The sequence below is a fragment of the Pseudophryne corroboree genome, chromosome 5 (assembly GCF_028390025.1).
Source record: "Pseudophryne corroboree isolate aPseCor3 chromosome 5, aPseCor3.hap2, whole genome shotgun sequence".
NCBI classification, from domain to species: Eukaryota; Metazoa; Chordata; class Amphibia; order Anura; family Myobatrachidae; genus Pseudophryne; species Pseudophryne corroboree.
The window spans coordinates 363,067,727-363,086,180 of NC_086448.1; the positions used below are offsets into that span (position 1 = coordinate 363,067,727).

The 18,454-nt window shown below is 42.4% G+C and overlaps 1 protein-coding gene across 1 annotated transcript in view; it reads right to left on the bottom strand.

Moving 5' to 3' along the window:
• Positions 1 to 18,454, bottom strand: part of LOC134929602 (sodium-dependent neutral amino acid transporter B(0)AT3-like) — a 484,872-nt gene that overhangs the window by 221,890 nt on the left and 244,528 nt on the right. The window lies entirely within an intron of this gene.

Consider the following 18,454-nt stretch of genomic DNA (forward strand, 5'->3'; position numbering starts at 1 on the left):
ATACGCATTATATACCAATAATAGTTCCCTATATGTGTATAATCCCACAGTGTGATATTTAGTATATATTAGAGACCTATATTTTAAATATAAATACAGACTCGCATCCGTATGCATGCACTTGTGTATGTATATGCATAACCGTATAAGTAGATAAAAATAGAAATAGGACAAATTAGTGATATACATAGATGATAAGTAATGAAGGACATTAACCCTATATATGACCCTTATTTATTATTGGGTCTTTATATGATCTTACTCCAATCAGAACATTACAGACTCAAGGTGTTTCCTTTATAAACCTATATAGTTCTCCCTACGTTACTACAAGTGAGCTACTACTATGATACCTAAAGAAACCCCCCCTATATCTAAATACATTGTTACTCTAAATAGCATTGAAGATTGTTCTCATAATTATATATTCTCTATTCTTCAATTATCTAGACATGTATAATCAAGTGCCTCATTTAATCCATTTGGTATGAGTGTCTCTAATTTAAATATCCATGACGACTCACGTATACAAAGCTGCTTAAATCTATTTCCACCTCGTTTTGTGATAACAAATCTCTCTACTCCCACAATTGACAAACCTCTGGGGTCCCCCCCATGATGTTTTGCAAAGTGCCTAGAAACACTGTGTGTTGTTTTCTTGTTGATAATATTGCACCTTTGTTCTCTAAACCTACTCTTAATGCTTCTTGTAGTTCTTCCTACATACTGTAGGGAACAAGGGCACTGGAGGACATATACACAGTAGTTAGATTCACAATTTATAAATTGTTTGATGTCAAAAATATCCCCATTATGATTAGATGTTATACTAGTGGTTTTGATTTGTATATGTTTACACGTGAGGCAGATAGATTTGTTGCATCTATAACAACCGACAGTTTTAATATTTAACCAATTCGTCATCCCCTCTATTTTAGTTTCTTTTTGAGTTTTCAACATACTTAGGGCTAACATATTACCCAAATTTGTATTCTTTTTAAACACTACTAATGGTTTTATATCTATTGCATTCTTTAGAATTGAATCCTGTTCCAATATGGCAAAATTATCACATATGATTTTCTTTATTTCCCTAGATTTATTATTGAATTTGGATAGAAAAATTAAATTTTTGTTCTTAAACTCTTCAGTATTTGGACTAATGGAGCTACTCTTCCCTAAGGGGATGAAACTTTCCTGTACACTAATAGATGGTGCTCCTATTTCTATTAGTGATGAACTAGGTTTATTTAATAAGTCTTTCCTGCATAACTTCTTGGCATACTCTCTTGCATTGTTATGAAGTCTATCTGGGTATCCCCTTCTAGAAAAATGTCCTAGCATATTTTCCATTTGAGACTGGAAGTCCTCATCCCCCGCACAGTTTCTTCTAAGACGCACTATCTGATTCCTGGGGATGTTTTTAACCCATGGTCTATGGTGATTACTCATATAATGAAGATAATTATATGCACCTACAGGTTTTATATAATTAGATGGAATAATGATATTGTCCCTAGCGGAGAGCGCAATATCCAAAAAGACGACAGTGTCCATACTATAATTGTGAGTGAAATTTAAATTAAATTCATTGGTGTTTAAAAACTGAACAAATTCTAGTGCTCGTGAATAACCCCCTTTCCAAATAATAAATAAATCATCAATAAAACGGCCATAGAGGACCAGATCATCTCTATATGGGCCGCCCTATATGAGTTTTTCTTTGAGGTGGCCCATATAGAGATTCGCAAAGCTAGGTGCAAATCTGGTCCCCATGGCCGTCCCCAGTGTCTGTAAATAATAAGTGCCATCAAATAAAAAATTATTTTGTGTTAAAATGAATTCTATAGCTTCTGTTACAAAGTCACGTCGCTCCTGTGTTATAACGCGTTTCGCTGCAATCAGCTAGCAGCTTTTTCAAAGGTATCAATAGTTTGGGTGTATGGGGTTTATATACCCCTTTCAATATGGTGGCTAATTAGCACCTGGTAACATTGTTGCATAATTACTAAGCAATATGCATAGAAATATTTCTACGCATATTGCTAGCTGATTGCAGCGAAACGCATCAGGTGCACAGGTACCCCTGCCAGGAACTTATTGTTGGAGGACCGGACCATCCCCTACATAATCCAGATCATCTATTTGCACATAGAGGACTTATAATAGCAAGCTGAACCGATGAACTGTATCTACCGTATTGCATGAGGAGTCCACCACTCAATATTTCGGATTATACCATCCTCTAGCGGTAAAGTGTCATCACATTGGACATTGCTTACCTCCCAATAACCTGCCTATGCTGGACTATACAAATATTGGGGAACAATTTTGGAATGGACCTCCCATCTCCAAATCCTCTTCAAATTCCTGGCTATTTGGGTAACCCCAAAACTATATACTGTACCATTTGTGTTTTTTAACCTTTTATCATTGATGCATGCATTCCTATGATGTATTTATTTTTAAAAAACTTTAAGTTTATTAATTTCTTATAAATAAACTGTGTAATTATTAGATACATCATTATTGTTGTTATATTCACCAACCCAAGCGCAGCCTCCACTTTGCTTTTTGTTTTTCCTTTGTGGGAGTGACTCCCCCTTTCTCTCTGAGGCTGCTGCTCGGTACAGCACCTCATACCTAGAGCGCCTGAGTACCCCTTGGTAACCTATTCTCTACATATTCACATAGTCAATCCTTGGGCTGCTGAGGTATGAGTTGCTTTACCATATTTAATGAAAGAGCTAATAGAAGACTACTACTTTTCTAGATGGGATATAGAAAATGAAGGTAGGGGTGAAAAGTCTGAGCCCCATTTTAAATTAACGGAAGAATTCTATAAATTAGAAAATTTGTTAAAATCTGAAATGAAACAATGTCTAGATGGTGTAAACCTACAGAAATACATTGATAAGAAAATGATCCCTAGAGGACTCAGACTTTTCAAACCTTCTATCTTCCAGGAGAACAAAGTTTTTCAGGAACAATGGGAGAATATACTTGATAAATGTTCTTTTTCCCTCATGGAGTTGGTTATTACATATCGAATAGAAAAAGCAAAGGAATTAGGACAAGAAATTGAGGAAGTTAAGAAGAGACTAGAATCATCTACTAATACACCAGAATTCAAGGAAAGGGACAGGATTACTACAGAAAAAGTGGACAGATTTGAACAAACACTTATAGATACTAAATGTAAAAAATTCAAATGTGATTTGGAAGACTACAGGAGGGGAACAGTGAGAACGTATAAATTAAAAAGTAGGGAAGAACAGGTAGAACTAAGAGGGAGACCCTATGAAAGAACTAGAGGTCGATCATTCAATAAAACCCAATCCATATCCACGAGATGTAGAAATATCTCCTTTAGAAAAAAATATCCTTCTCCCCATAAGAATTCAAACTATACTAATTATAGAGAGAGGGGGAATACAAGGTATGATCAGTTTAACAGTTCACCCTCATCCAGGAGAACTAGAGAAAATGAGGAAGAACAGAGGGCCCAGCCTGACCACCGTAATTCTCCTAGATCCAAAACCCATGAGAGAATCTCACTAACAGCATCTCAGGATAATCATACTAGGGGAGCTAGACCCAAAGAGAGAGATACTAAAACAAGATATCAAGAAACTGCCCCAACAAACCTTATCGAGAACAAATGTCCGATATAAACGAACATCGGGCAACACCCAAAAGAGGAAGTAGAAGTACAGATTCAGAGGGAGAAGAGGGGGCAAGAAGGAAAAACATAAGAAACTAAATAGGAGTAGAACCAAAAAGGACAATAGTAATAGTACCATCTTTAATTTATCATCAAAAGTCCTGTCAGACTCAGAGATTGCACTCCTTAACAAGGGCCTCAAATTCTCTCCATCCGCCCCCCCCCCCTAATATCTTCACCCTATTTGTTGAACTTAATCGATACATAAGAACATTGTGCCGCAAAAGATTTTTTGCCAAACAACATATTCAACGTAATAGTGAGGAATCCATCCCAATAGTACTCAATCAAGGAGACCAGCTGGCTCTCGATATACTAGAGGAACTCAGCGGAGATATCCCCATAAATGCACAAACAGAGAAACTATTTGATATATCGAGGAAGAACTTTAAACACAAGTCCGAGTTCTTTCCCATAAAATCAGGGGGTTCCAGCATAGAAACCTTTTACAAAGTCACCCTGGATGATTTTAAAAGAATGTGTATAGATATAGATACTAACACACAGAAGAGCAAATCCAATCTCTCCAGACATGAGAAGAGAGCAATAAAGAATCTAACTAAAGGCAAATCAATTATTATTAAGGAGGCAGATAAGGGGGGTGGGCTTGTCATACAGAATAAAATTGACTATATATCAGAGGCAATGAGACAACTAGAAGACCCTAAATTCTATACTAAATTAGTCAATGATCCCACTCAAGGTTTTCTCCGGGAGCTAGCGACCCTTTTGGAAAAGGGAGTAGATGCTGAAGTCATATCCAGAGAGGAATATCATTTTCTTTATTTAGCACATCCAGTCACGCCTGTCTATTATCACTTACCGAAGATACACAAATCCCTCACTTCACCTCTTGGGCGTCCTATTATTTCCGGTATTCACTCCCTCACTTCTAATTTGTCTTTTTATGTAGATTAATTTTTACAACCTCGGGTGTCCACACTCAGGTCCCACATCAAAGATACCACTCACTTTTTATCCCTTATTAAAGATGTGGAATGGAAAGATACGTATGCTTTCCTTGTTTTGGATGTACAAAGTTTATACTCTTAGATACCCCATGAGAAGGGTATACAAACAATATCTAATCGACTCAATCAGGATGGGGACCTGAGTGTGGAACATAGACAATTCATTTTAGATTCCATTTCTTGTATTTTACGTCACAATTATTTTCTGTTTTTGGATTCACACTATTTACAAGTCAAGGGTACTGCCATGGGGACCAGGTTCGCGCCCAGCTATGCGAACCTCTATATGGGGGAGTTGGAGAACCATCTAATCTGGGGAGGGGGCTGGGGCGCGGACCTGGACCTGTATGGCAGGTACATTGACGATCTATTTATTATTTGGGATGGGGACGCACTTTCTGCACAATTGTTTGTTGACACTCTTAATTTAAACACTTATGATTTAGTTTTCACTCATCAGTATCACCCACACTGCATTAACTTTCTGGATGTGTCTTTGCAAGTTACAGATGGCAAAATATGCACCATGAATTATGCCAAAGAAGTTGGCACTAATGCATACCTACATTATTCCAGTGCACATTACCCCCCCTGGAAGAGGAGCATTCCTCGGGGACAACTTATACGTCTTAGACGCAATTGCTCCGATATAGAGTCCTTTGAAATCCAAGCAGTGGAGATGCTAAAGTCCTTCGAACAGAGGGGCTATCCAGAAGCCCTACTAAAAAGGGCATTCGAGGATACTAGAAGAATGGATAGAAACACATTGTTATCCCAAAAGAAGGAGATAAATAATGGGCTAGGAGAAAGTAGACAATTAGCTTTTATTTCTACATATACTAATCACTGTTTCCAAATTAAACAGATTCTAAAAAAGAATCATAAAATTCTGAAACAAGATCATCTATTAGCGCCATTATTACCAACTGATCCGATCTTTATTTTCCGAAAGAACAAATCCCTCAAAAATACACTTGCACCCAGTTTCTTGAAACCAGAATTAAAAACAACACCCCAAACCAACTCCTGGCTCCGAATAGAAACGAAGGGGTTTTTTAAATGCGGAGCAAGTAGATGCATCACTTGCAACTAAATAGACAATAAAACTAAACATATTAAAACAGAAAGTATTGATGAGCTATACGAAATTAAACATTTTATTAATTGCAATTCCACTTATGTGATATACATCCTCTTATGTGAATGCGGCCTCAAATATGTGGGACGCACAACCAGGAAATTGAAAGTTAGGTTCCTTGAACATCGTAGAAACATAATTAAGAGGTTTGCATCTCACAGTGTCTCTCAGCACTTTCATGAGGCCCACAATGGTAATCCAAAAGGCCTTAAACTTATTGGGGTGGAACATATCCCACTGACCAGTAGGGGTGCGATAGATATAAAAGATTATGTCAACAGGAAGCCTATTGGATGTTTAGAATGGGCACAATCTATCCAGGAGGCCTGAATGAGGCCGTCGAACTCAACACGATAATATAATGAACAACTATCTTAGATCGAATATTCTCTTTTTGAACCACCGTCTCTTGGATAATTGGATTTACTTACTCTAAGTTATAATGTCTCTTGTTTCTGGCAAAAGCTAATTCTATTCCATTTTGCTTACTTTATGTATCCCCTATTTAACATCTTAGCACTACAATATCGTCATGCTATAACTAAAATAATTTATCTATTTAGGATCACCAAATAGGGTTGCAATCATATGACCTCGATTTCCATGTAAAATATATGACTGACACCATGATAAGGGAGTTCATTTATTCAGAATTTCATTTCTTTCCCTTTTTTTTGCTGGTTATACAAATTTCATTCTAACCATCATGTGGGCTCTTTACATATTATTTCGGTAAGATGTCCGATACAATGTAGCTATACTATGATTAATTTAAATAAGTCTCTCAAGTAAATATCCCTGGTCACGTGATTCTGATTCCAATACAGACCAAGTTCATTATATTTTGGATCCGATCACGTGACCGGGGTTTTCACTAATGAGGGCGGAAGTATAGTATCACCAGTGATGGCGGAAGTACTTAGCGCCGCCCGTAGATGACTTTTCACACACAATCGGTTGGCGTTGGAGGGCGGAAGTAACTCTCGCGGTGACCGCCGTGAGAACATGCTCTCTACACAAGTGGACGCCGCCGGGGCTCCGGTCATGTGACCTAATAACGGTCACGTGATCGGGACTCCGATGATGCGTCATTTGTAACACAAATACTGTGCCACTCGTAACTCTGTCCCTAACCAATAATACTGCAGGAAATTGTGTCACCATAGTGATACCAGCACCAACAAAGTTAATGATTGGTTACCAACTATACTCATGCTTCCTGCTCATTTTGGTTGTCAAAGTTATGTAAATTAATAAATCTCAATAAAAACTGAATTTTGTTTATACTCATCCCATCTTATGAGAAGTAGGTCTGTCTCCTATGTAATTTTGTTATATTTCTATGCATATTGCTTAGTAATTATGCAACAATGTTACCAGGTGCTAATAAGCCACCATATTGAAAGGGGTATATAAACCCCATACACCCAAACTATTGATACCTTTGAAAAAGCTGCTAGCTGATTGCAGCAAAACGCGTCAGGTGCACAGGTACCCCTGCCAGGAACTTATTGTTGGAGGACCGGACCATCCCCTACATAATCCAGATCATCTATTTGCACATGGAGGACTTATAATAGCAAGCTGAACCGATGAACTGTATCTACCGTATTGCATGAGGAGTCCACCACTCAATATTTCGGATTATACCATCCTCTAGCGGTAAAGTGTCATCACATTGGACATTGCTTACCTCCCAATAACCTGCCTATGCTGGACAATACAAATATTGGGGAACAATTTTGGAACGGACCTCCCATCTCCAAATCCTCTTCAAATTCCTGGCTATTTGGGTAACCCAAAAACTATATACTGTACCATTTGTGTTTTTTAACCTTTTATCATTGATGCATGCATTCCTATGATGTATTAATTTTTAAAAAAACTTTAAGTTTATTAATTTCTTATAAATAAAGTGTGTAATTATTAGATACATCATTATTGTTGTTATATTCACCAACCCAAGCGCAGCCTCCACTTTGTTTTTTGTTTTTCCTTTGTGGGAGTGACTCCCTCTTTCTCCCTGAGGCTGCTGCTCAGTACAGCACCTCATACCTAGAGCGCCTGAGTACCCCTTGGTAACCTATTCAGTAAATAGAATGTACCTAGATTTCTTAAAAGCTGAGTAGCAGGACGACTGATGGTAGTGTAACATTGCCCATGTCACTACAAAACCCTTAAAAAAGCCATAAAAATGTTTAAGTTCCCCAGGGCTAACAACGCTGCATGGCTACTTACTACCTAGGAAAAGATCCATAAATCTATTTCAAGAATCACAGTGGCTGAAACTATAACATATAACTAATTTATACTAATTTTATTGTATTTTTGGGGATATTTTGCACCACAATGTTTAACTTGTGTTGTGCCAAGAATATTTTATGTAATGTTTTAAATGTGAAGCTTTACCGTGTTATTCATCGACTATATTTCTGTAACTATATTTTGCATATACCAATAAAATATATTTATGAATTATAAAACATTGTTATGTTCTTTGTTTCTAATTGATGTACATGGAAGAAACACACAATAACGCAATACAAAGTTTAATAAACAACGTTGTTTATTAGAAAATCATTATAGATATGACGCATTGTACATAAACTGCTTCAAACACAACATTGATTACAAGTTACACAAACAATGCCACATTGTACATAAAATACTTCAAACACAACGTTCTGTGTGAAGAATTTTATGTGCAATGCATCACAACCGATGTTTATTAGAAAATCATCATAGTTATGATGCATTGTACATAAAATGTTTCAAGCACAACATTGGTTACAAGTTACACAAGCCTGTATATATCTATTCGCACAATGACTTAGACAATGGCTTCTTGGGAGACGTCTTACAAAATTTGAAATAAAACGATCATTACTTTTTGTATCAACACTAAAACAGGCAAGTAAATCTGCATATTCGTAATTTTTACACATGAAAAATATGTATGCGCAATATTGACCGAAACAGTGCTGTTAAAAGTTTGCAACTATTTATTTTGGTGATAAATACTTTTTGTTTAAAAATTGTATTATAGGGGCGTGACCTGGAGGCTGAACTGTGAGGAAGCACGGACAGGGAGCTCCTCTGTACTTGTGGAAATTAAACCCCTGTATTCGCTTCCCTGCCCCTTAAGTGCTCTCTAAAGTCAGCCCCTGTGACGGTGGGAACCCCCCATTGCGGTTGTCTAGAGCTGCGGAATCGGGGAGCCGGTATACTGGCTCCCGCGGATTGCGGCCTAGCCACCACTCTGAAGCCGGGGCCTCAATTTTAAACATCACGCTGCGGGCCGTGCGGCGCACCGATTCCCGAAGCGTATCCAGGAGCCCCTGCTTGGATCCCCTGGTACTGGACCCCCTCTCCGGGCTGCAGAGATCTGCTGAGCTGCGGGGGAAAGGGACAACGGACGGAGCGCGAACACTGAACGCCTGGAGCTCCCGGGGCGGCTGCCATCTTAGGTCTCGGGACCCACGGAGCAGCGCGCAGGACGTGAAGCCCGGCGACGTCTGACTAGGTGAGCGGCTTCCCTGGCCTGATCCCCTCCACCGCAGCCCGCATTCACTATCAGCGGACGGCCGCAGCAGGTGGCCCTAAGTGAGACGCCGGGGGAGACACAATACTACCACATTAGCAGCCTTACCCTGGGGCTGGTGTCTGGAGCTGCACTATAATTACTAACCCAGATTGCTTGCCTGAGTCTCCCTGTGCCAACCCGGAGGCAGCGTGGGGGCCCTGAAGCCCTGAAACCACGGCTCTCTGTAGCCCATTGCTGTGAATCTGCTGACTGGGCCATTCGTAGCCGTGCTCCTAGGGATAGCTCCGCATTACAATACATATCTGCACACCTGAGACTAAGGAGCTGATCTTTACGGCTGATAACTCCCGAATAGGGGCGAAAATTGCTGCTTGATCTAGTGCAATTGCCCTGCCCGTGCGGCGCTGAGATGTGATTTTTTCTCTCATAATGTCCTCCTAATACCTCCCCGCAACCATTTTAGCTAATACATACCTACACCGGGTCGTTATACTGCTGGATTGAAGAAAGCTGTACCCCCCCTATACCGCATTCGTCAATTCTCTGTGAAAACAGAAGCCATGCCTCCAAAGAAGCATAAAGCCTCCAAACAGGTCAATCAAGTCGCCTTTTTTAAACCCTCTCCTTTCCGTAACAAACCCCCAGAAGCTGGAACCCCTGTGGTGGGCCCCTCTCCTCAGACCAAGCGGTCCTCTCTTTTGTCCTCTGAGCCCCCTTCCAGTGACGCATCCTCTTCAACGTGCCTCGAGGACTGTGAAGCCTTAACAGTCGGCAGTATGAAGCTTTTGCTACATCAGTTTAAGGACGACGTGACATCTGAGTTCAGAGCCATGTTGAAATCCTGCCAGAGCTCCATTGATGACCTGGGTGAGAGGACAGACCAGTTGGAAACTAAGATGAGCGAGGTAGTCGGCTCACATAATTCGCTGATAGACTCCCATGATACTCTGGAGGGTGAAGTGAATTTCTTGCGCGATAAAGTGGCGGATTTGGAAGATCGCTCGCGCAGGAACAATCTGAAACTCAGAGGGGTCCCAGACTCGATCTCTAATAGCAGTCTCCACGATTATACTATGGAGATCTTCAAAAAACTGTTGCCTACCGCCAGCTCCTCAGATCTTTTATTGGATCGAATTCATCGAATCCCTAAGGCCCGAGGTGCCCCAGAGGGATCGTCTAGAGATGTTCTGATGCGGGTTCACTTCTTTCATATTAAAGATTCTTTGCTTAAGGCGGCTAGACCATCCTCTGATACGGCAGAAGCCTTGGGAAATCTTCAACTATATGGAGACTTGTCGCAGTACACTCTCAATAAAAGACGTTCCTTCCACCCGGTTACTATTGTTCTTCGGAAGGCTGGCATCCTTTATAGATGGGGCTTCCCCACTCGTCTGTTGATCTCCAGAGACGGTTCTACCATAGCCATCTCGTCAGCTGATGAGGGTCTGAAGCTTCTACGTAAATGGAATTTGGGGGGAGACCCCGGGCCCAGTTCTCCTGACCATCGACTCCAGCAGGACTGGTCGACGGTTGAGAAGTAATGGTATACTGATCACATTCACTTGCCATAAGTGCCTTTACCTGGATTGCCGTTCCGGGCCTGGTGGTTAACTGCAGAGACTGTTACATTTGAGGTTTAAGTAGGCTACTGCCACAGGGATTGTTTTACTCTGCTTGTTAGCTATTGCATTCTAGTAGGCACTTATGTATGAGAAGTACAGAGTTAATTTTTTTGGCCTTTTCCTACTAATTCTCTGTTTGGTAATCTAATCGTAATAGCTCTCATATATTTGACCAGCTTTGTGTGTCTCTGCGGCCCTGAACCCTTAGACTATGTGAGTTGTAGGCCGTGTGGGTGTACATACGCTGAGATATACAATCCTCGACTGTTAGGTTGCGGGGAGGTTGGCCACCAACCTCTCTATTTCACAGGGTGAGGCACTGGATGTTTTGGCGCCTTACTATGGCCCCATATCTTTATGGGGTCCGTTTCCTTTCTCTTTTTCATAAATCTCTTTTGTCTACCCCTGTTTGTTTCCCCTATGTGTCTTGTCTTCCTCAGGGTTATGTTCCTAGATGTTGGATTCAGCGATTGATTTGTTCCTGTACTAATCAGTTATGGTCAGGTTAGTTTCACTCAATGTTAAGGGATTAAATTCCCCACAGAAACGTAAACTAGCGCTGTCCTCCTTCTATAAAATGAAGGCGAATGTTGTTGCGGTTCAAGAAATCCACTTCAAAAAATCGGATCCCCCTAAATTTCATGATAACCGTTTTCCTACTTGCTATATGGCCAATGGCCCTACAAAAAAGGCTGGAGTAGCGATACTCTTTTCCCTGAACTGCACTTTCACATTAGAGTCCCAGATAGTAGATCCTGAGGGTCGATATCTCATATTAATAGGGTTACTAGAAAACACTATGGTCACTCTAGTCTCATGCTATGCCCCTAATTCTGGTCAGCTCACTTTCTGTAGGAAACTCTGTTCCCTGATACAAAAGCACACTAAGGGGTTGGTTATGATCTTGGGGGATTTTAATCTAGTGGTTGACCCTCTGCTAGATAGATCTAGTACTACTAGAAGCACTCTGTTGGGAGGTCGGAATGCTCGGGACGGGAGGCCTAGCCTCCACCAGTTACTGGGGGAATTCGATTTATACGATGCTTGGAGAACTAAACACCCCACAGAGCAGGATTATTCTTTCTACTCGCATGTACACTGCACATACTCCAGGATAGACCTTGCCCTGACGAACAAGGAGACCCTGACGGCCATCCGAGAAATTAAAATATTGCCTATGACCTGGTCTGATCATTCCCCGGTAATTGTAATATGGGAGTTGGAGGCAGGTGGGATCCCCCCAGGGCCCTGGAGACTGGGGAGGTTTTTGCTCAATCACCCTGATGCCCTTAGCACTATTCGACAATCTATACAATTATATCTTGATACTAACAAATCGGAAGATACCTCGATCTTCAATAACTGGTGCTCTTTTAAAGCGGTGATTCGAGGCTCAGCCATCCAGACTGCTGCCAGACTTAAACGCACTCAACAGGCAGAACGCCTGTTTGCTGATAAGGAGGCTGCCAGACTGGAATCGTTGCATAAAGCGAACCCGCTCAATAAATCTACCCACAAGCTTTTATTAGCCGCCCGGGAAAGAGTAAATGTTTTCTCACTTAGGGATGTGCAGCACAATATTGCTAGACTAAACCAGAGGTTCTATGTACTAGGCAATAAAGCGGGATGTCTTTTGGCTCGGAAGCTGCAGAGCAAACGAGCTAGGGCCAGGATACACTATGTCTGTTCCGCTACGGGATCTAGGGTATCTGACCCCTATGATATAGCAAACACCTTTGCAGAGTACTACTCCCACCTCTATGATTTAAGATCTGACCCGACCACCCCCCAACCCAGAGAGATTGATATTCAGTCGTTCCTGAAAGAGATTTCCCTCCCGACGTTGGTCTCCGCGGCCGGCCTGTCCCTTAGCTCCCCTTGGACATTAGAAGAACTAGATGCAGCTATCTCTGGTCTCCCGAAAGACAAAGCCCCTGGCCCTGATGGCTTCCCTTCCAATTTCTATAAATCATATAAGAATGAATTGGCCCCCCTACTGCTGTCTGTTTTCAACGAGGCATCGGGCGTGGGAAAGTTTCCCAAAGAAATGCTTGAGGCGCAGATAGTTGCCATTCCAAAACCTGGCAAGCCCCTCACAGCAGTACAAAATTACCGTCCTATAGCCTTGTTGAACACAGACGTTAAGCTCTTTGCAAAGTTAATCGCTAATCGTCTTTCCCCTCTGCTTCCTTCCCTCATAGCTGCTGACCAGGTGGGCTTTGTCCCGGGCAGGCAGGCCCCGGACAACACCCGGAGGGTGTTTAACATACTTGAACACTGTGATGCGCATAAAACACCCCTCCTTATACTTTCTTTAGATGCCGAAAAGGCGTTTGATATAATCCACTGGGGATATCTGGGAGCTGTTCTAGATAAATTTGGGTTCGTTGGGAGGTTCTTGGATTCCGTTTTTGCTCTGTACTCTGCCCCGTCTGCAAGGGAGTTTGTTAACGGTTGTTTGTCAGGGGTTTTTAAGATCACTAATGGAACCAGACAGGGCTGCCCCCTGTCACCCCTTATATTCGCTCTAGCTATTGAGCCGCTGGCTGAGACAATTAGGACTGAACCAACAATTACAGGCCCAGAAATAGGTGGTTTGACCCACAAGATCAGTTTATTTGCTGATGACATCTTGCTCTGCTTAACTCGCCCAGATGCCTCATTAACTGCGCTCCATGCCATCCTGGACCGATATTCCAGAATTTCATACTACAAGTTGAACACAACCAAAACCGAAGCCCTACCGCTTCACATACAGCCGCGTACTGTGACCCGACTTAAAGACCTATACCGATATGCCTGGCAGGTCAGATCCATTAAGTACTTAGGAATTCACCTCTCCCTAGACAGAGACCTGTATGACTGTAACTATGTACCCCTCTTTAGCACCTTTGAAAAATTAATAAAAGAATGGTCCCTTCATGAAATATCTTGGCTAGGACGAATCTCCGCGACCAAGATGATACTACTCCCTAAACTTCTGTATTTGTTCCGGGCTATACCTCGTAGCTTCCCCAGACCTCTCCTGGTGAAAGCTAACATGATCATCTCTCAGTATATATGGAAGGGGTCTAGGCCCCGCATAGCTAGACAGGTCCTGATGTTGCCTAAAGCGGTCGGGGGGGGGGTGGCATACCCTAATTTGGAGGCGTACCACTCCGCCTGCCTTCTCAGTCAGGCTCGAGATTGGTTCGACGTGCACGGCCCCAAGCCATGGGTCCTTATAGAACGGTCCTTCTTAGGTTCGATCGATTTGAGAGATATGTTTCTACTGCCCGCCCACCGTGTCCCTAAGTGGCTGGGGCCGGGGGAGTCGGTTAGATGTAACCTGAAGCTCTGGCATACAGTAGCTGCGTCTGATCCGAAAATCGTGTTGCCCTCGGCTGATTTACAAACTAGGACTATTGCCAGTCTCATACCCAACCTGGGATTGGACACTTGGATCGAGGCTGGGGTTGTGCACTTAGGGGACCTATTCTCAGAGGGAGGGTTGGTGCCCTTCTCTAGGTTATTAAGTAACTCGGGTATCCCGAGGCACGACTTCTTCAAATACTTGCAGATCCGACATTGGCTGCAGTCATGTGGGAGGGATGGGGTGGCTCCCGTCCCCTTTCCGGCCTCCCTTCGTCTCAGACTGTCCTCCCCGGATCATGGCGGTGGGATATCTAAATGGTACCAATATATAATTCTCCTCTCTAAAAGGGGTAAGATTCCCTCGCAGCTGAAGTGGGAGAGGGATCTCTCCATAGACCTGCGGGAGGAAGAGTGGGATTCCATCTCCTCGAGGTGCTTTGGGATCTCGAGATGCCTTCAGCATTCTGAGATGTACTTTAAATTGTGCCAAAGGGCGTACTTTACTCCATACCATTTGGCCCTCGGTCTCCCGGTTGTGCTGGAGGAATTGTGGTCACGTGGGTAACATTCTACACGTTTTCTGGGAATGCCCTGTTCTGAGGTCGCTGTGGACCGAAGTGTTCTCTCTTCTCCGGGAGGTGTTGGGGGTTGAGGTTCCTATGACTCCTATGTTCGCCCTATTCCATTATACTTCACCTGACCTATTGCACTGTGATAGATATATTGCTGGCCATATCCTCATATCTACTAAGGCTGCAATTGGACAGCTTTGGAAAACACCAAATGTACCCACTCTCCATGCCATTGTTATCAGCACACATAAACATTTTCTATTTGAAACGTCTGGAGGTGACTATACTACCTCACCACCCTCGGTACTGAACTCTTGGTTGAAGTGGAAAAAATTTCGGGAGCGGACAGGGCTGCCTATGGTTACTACTAACCCAATAGAATTGTCGCAGTTACACTCTCCACAATCTGAGGCTGCCTGAGTATTATTGCTATATATAGGATATATTATTTCTACTGTAGATCGATAGTCAATCAGATGTGTTGGGAACGTTCCCCTTAGTGGAACTTGACCCGTGTCTTTGTTATCCCCTATGTGTCTCAATGTGTTGTCTCTCTTCTTGTTCTACTTTACTTCTTCCTCTATCTGTTGGATATTAGTTTTATATTTGTCTATTGCCGGATTCCGCAGTACATGATTAGGACATTGTATACACTGTTGCACTGTTAATGCATTGTTATATTTCTGCTTGACATCTAATTCAGTCAACTCCTACTCATGTTGGACTTCACATGTGCTGTCATATCTGGCTTTGTATGTTTGTGATTAAAAAATAAATTAAAACCATTGATTAAAAAAAAAAAAATTGTATTATAGCCTTTGAATTCAAGTTTAAAAATTGTATTATAGCCTTTGGGAATAGGGTGCTGCCAGGGGCTATCCTGTAAGAATCAAAAAAGTAATATTTGCACTGTTTGCACTGTTTGTTAAAGTAAACAGCGAACCAGTGCTCCCCCAGCTATCCACTGCTATGCATATTGATTACTAATGAGCAGGGGTTTTGCGTCAGTTTACTGGTCGGTAACATATCGCATGGAAAGGTCCCTTTAAAAAATAGCCCTGTGATTGGGTCTGCGTACAGTATGCAGTTTATCTGCAATGTGTTCATCTTGCTGCTGCGTAATGATGGTTTTTAAAAAATACGATAAATATGTTAAAATATTCAATAAATATTAAAATTGTTTATTTCATTTCTAGATAATGGTACAGCACATCACGCCTTTGATTAACTTCGATGATATCAAATAATGCATATATTATCACATTGACTGTCCGGTCTAGCGCTTCAGCAAAGCCGAATTCGGTGTGTATATTCCCCATTCTGATTAGCGAGAGGCGCTCAGCGTATTCCTGTTCAGGTGAAAGATCAAAAGCAAATAGCGTGTAACCGTCAAGGTACTCTTCATGGTTAATTAGTATACCTGAATCTGATTTCTGCTTATTTGTGATCTGTATGAGTGAGTACTCGTGAACCACATTACCGTGTTCAAAGTCAGGTTGGATCCAGGTAAAGGGATGCAAAAGTTTAAGTTTTTATGTTCAAAACAAAGAGGGTTCCTGTCATAGGCTCCTGAAAACGCTTTTTTGTCTACAAACGCCGTTATAACTAGGGATGAGCAGGTTCGGTTCTCTGAGAACCGAACCCTACCGAACTTTACCATTCGAGCATGGATCCGAGTCAGGCTCGGGTTTTCCCACCTGACTCGGAAACCATAACGAGGCAAAACATAATCATCCCGCTGTTGGATTCTCCCGGGGTTTGGATTCCATATAAGGAGCCGCGAGTCCCCACCATTTTCCCTCTGGCATTGGAGAGTGTAGAGAGAGGACATGTCTCCGTTCTCAGTGTCCTCAGTGTTCGTTTCTTGTGCTGAATCTGTCCAGTCACAGTGCTTGTGTCCTCTGCTGCCATATGTCCAGTACTGCTGTATAGGGTGCTGTGTTGTGCTGCATCAGTTCAGGGTGGTGTATTGTGCTGCATCAGTCTAGTCACAGTAGTGGTATCCTCTGCTGCAATATGTCCAGTGCTGCTGTATAATAAGTCCCTTACAGTGTTGCTGTGTTGTCCTGCATCAGACCAGTGGTAGTGTCCTGGGCATCAGTCAGTCCAGTTACCATTCACAGTTGTGGTGTCATCTGCTGCCATATGCCCAGTACTGCTGTATAATTAATTATCTGTGTTGTCCTGCATCAGACCAGTGCTAGTGTCCTGTGCATCAGTCAGTCCAGTGACCATTCACAGTTGTGGAGGCATCTAATGCCATATGCCTAGTGCTGCTGTATAATTAATTATCTGTGTTGTCCTGCATCAGACCAGTGCTAGTGTCTTGTGCATCAGTCAGTCCAGTGACCATTCACAGTGGTGGTGTCATCTGTTGCCATATGCCCAGTGCTGCTGTATAATTATATGTGTTGTCCTGCATCAGACCAGTGTTAGTGTCCTGTGCATCAGTCAGTCCAGTGACCATTAACAGTGGTGGTGTCATCTGCTGCCATATGCCCAGCGCTGCTGTATAATTAGCTATGTTGTCCTGCATCAGACCAGTGGTAGTGTCCTGTGCATCAGCCATCAGTCATTCCTATGCCGCATATTGTGTTATATAACTCCAGAAAAATAATGGAGAGCAAAAATTTGGAGGATAAAATAGGGAAAGATCAAGAACCACTTCCTCTTAGTGCTGAAGCTGTGCCACTAGCCATGAAATAGACGATGAAATGCCATCAACATCGTCTGACAAGGCTGATGCCCAATGTGATAGTAGAGGGCATGTAAAATCCAAAAAGCCAAAGTTCAGTAAAAAGACCAAAAAAAAAAGAAATTTAAATGGTCTGAGGAGATACTTAAACTTTCCAATATGCCATTTACGACACGGAGTGGCAAGGAACAGCTGAGGCCCTGGCCTATGTTCATGGCTAGTGATTCAGCTTCACATGACGATGGAAGCCCTCATCCTCCCACTAGAAAAATTAAAAGAGTTAAGCTGGAAAAAGCATAGAAAAGAACTGTGCATTCTGAGATGGTATCACAAATCCCCAAGGAGAGTCCAAGTGTGTCGGCGGTTGCGATGCCTGACCTTCCCAACACTGGACGGGAAGAGGTGGCTCCTTCCACCATTTGCACGCCCCCTGCAAGTGCTGGAAGGAGCACCCACAGTCCAGTTTCTGATATTCAAATTGAAGATGTCACTGTTTAAGTACACCAGGATGAGGATTTGGGTGTTGCTGGCGCTGAGGAGGAAGTTGACGATGAGAATTCTAATGGTGATGTGGCTTGTTTAAGTCAGGCACCTGGGGAGACACCTGTTGTCCGTGAGATGAAGAAGCCCATTGTGATGCCTGGGCAAACTACCAAAAAAAGCCACCTCTTTGGGGTGGAATTATTTCTCCACAAATCCGGACAACAGGTGTCAAGCCATCTGTTGCCTCTGTCAATCTGTAATAAGTAGGGGTAAGCTATCATCAGGCTTTTGCAGAAGCAGCTGGTTAAATTGAAGGAGGAGCTAAGATGAAGCGATTCCGCTCAGTATGTG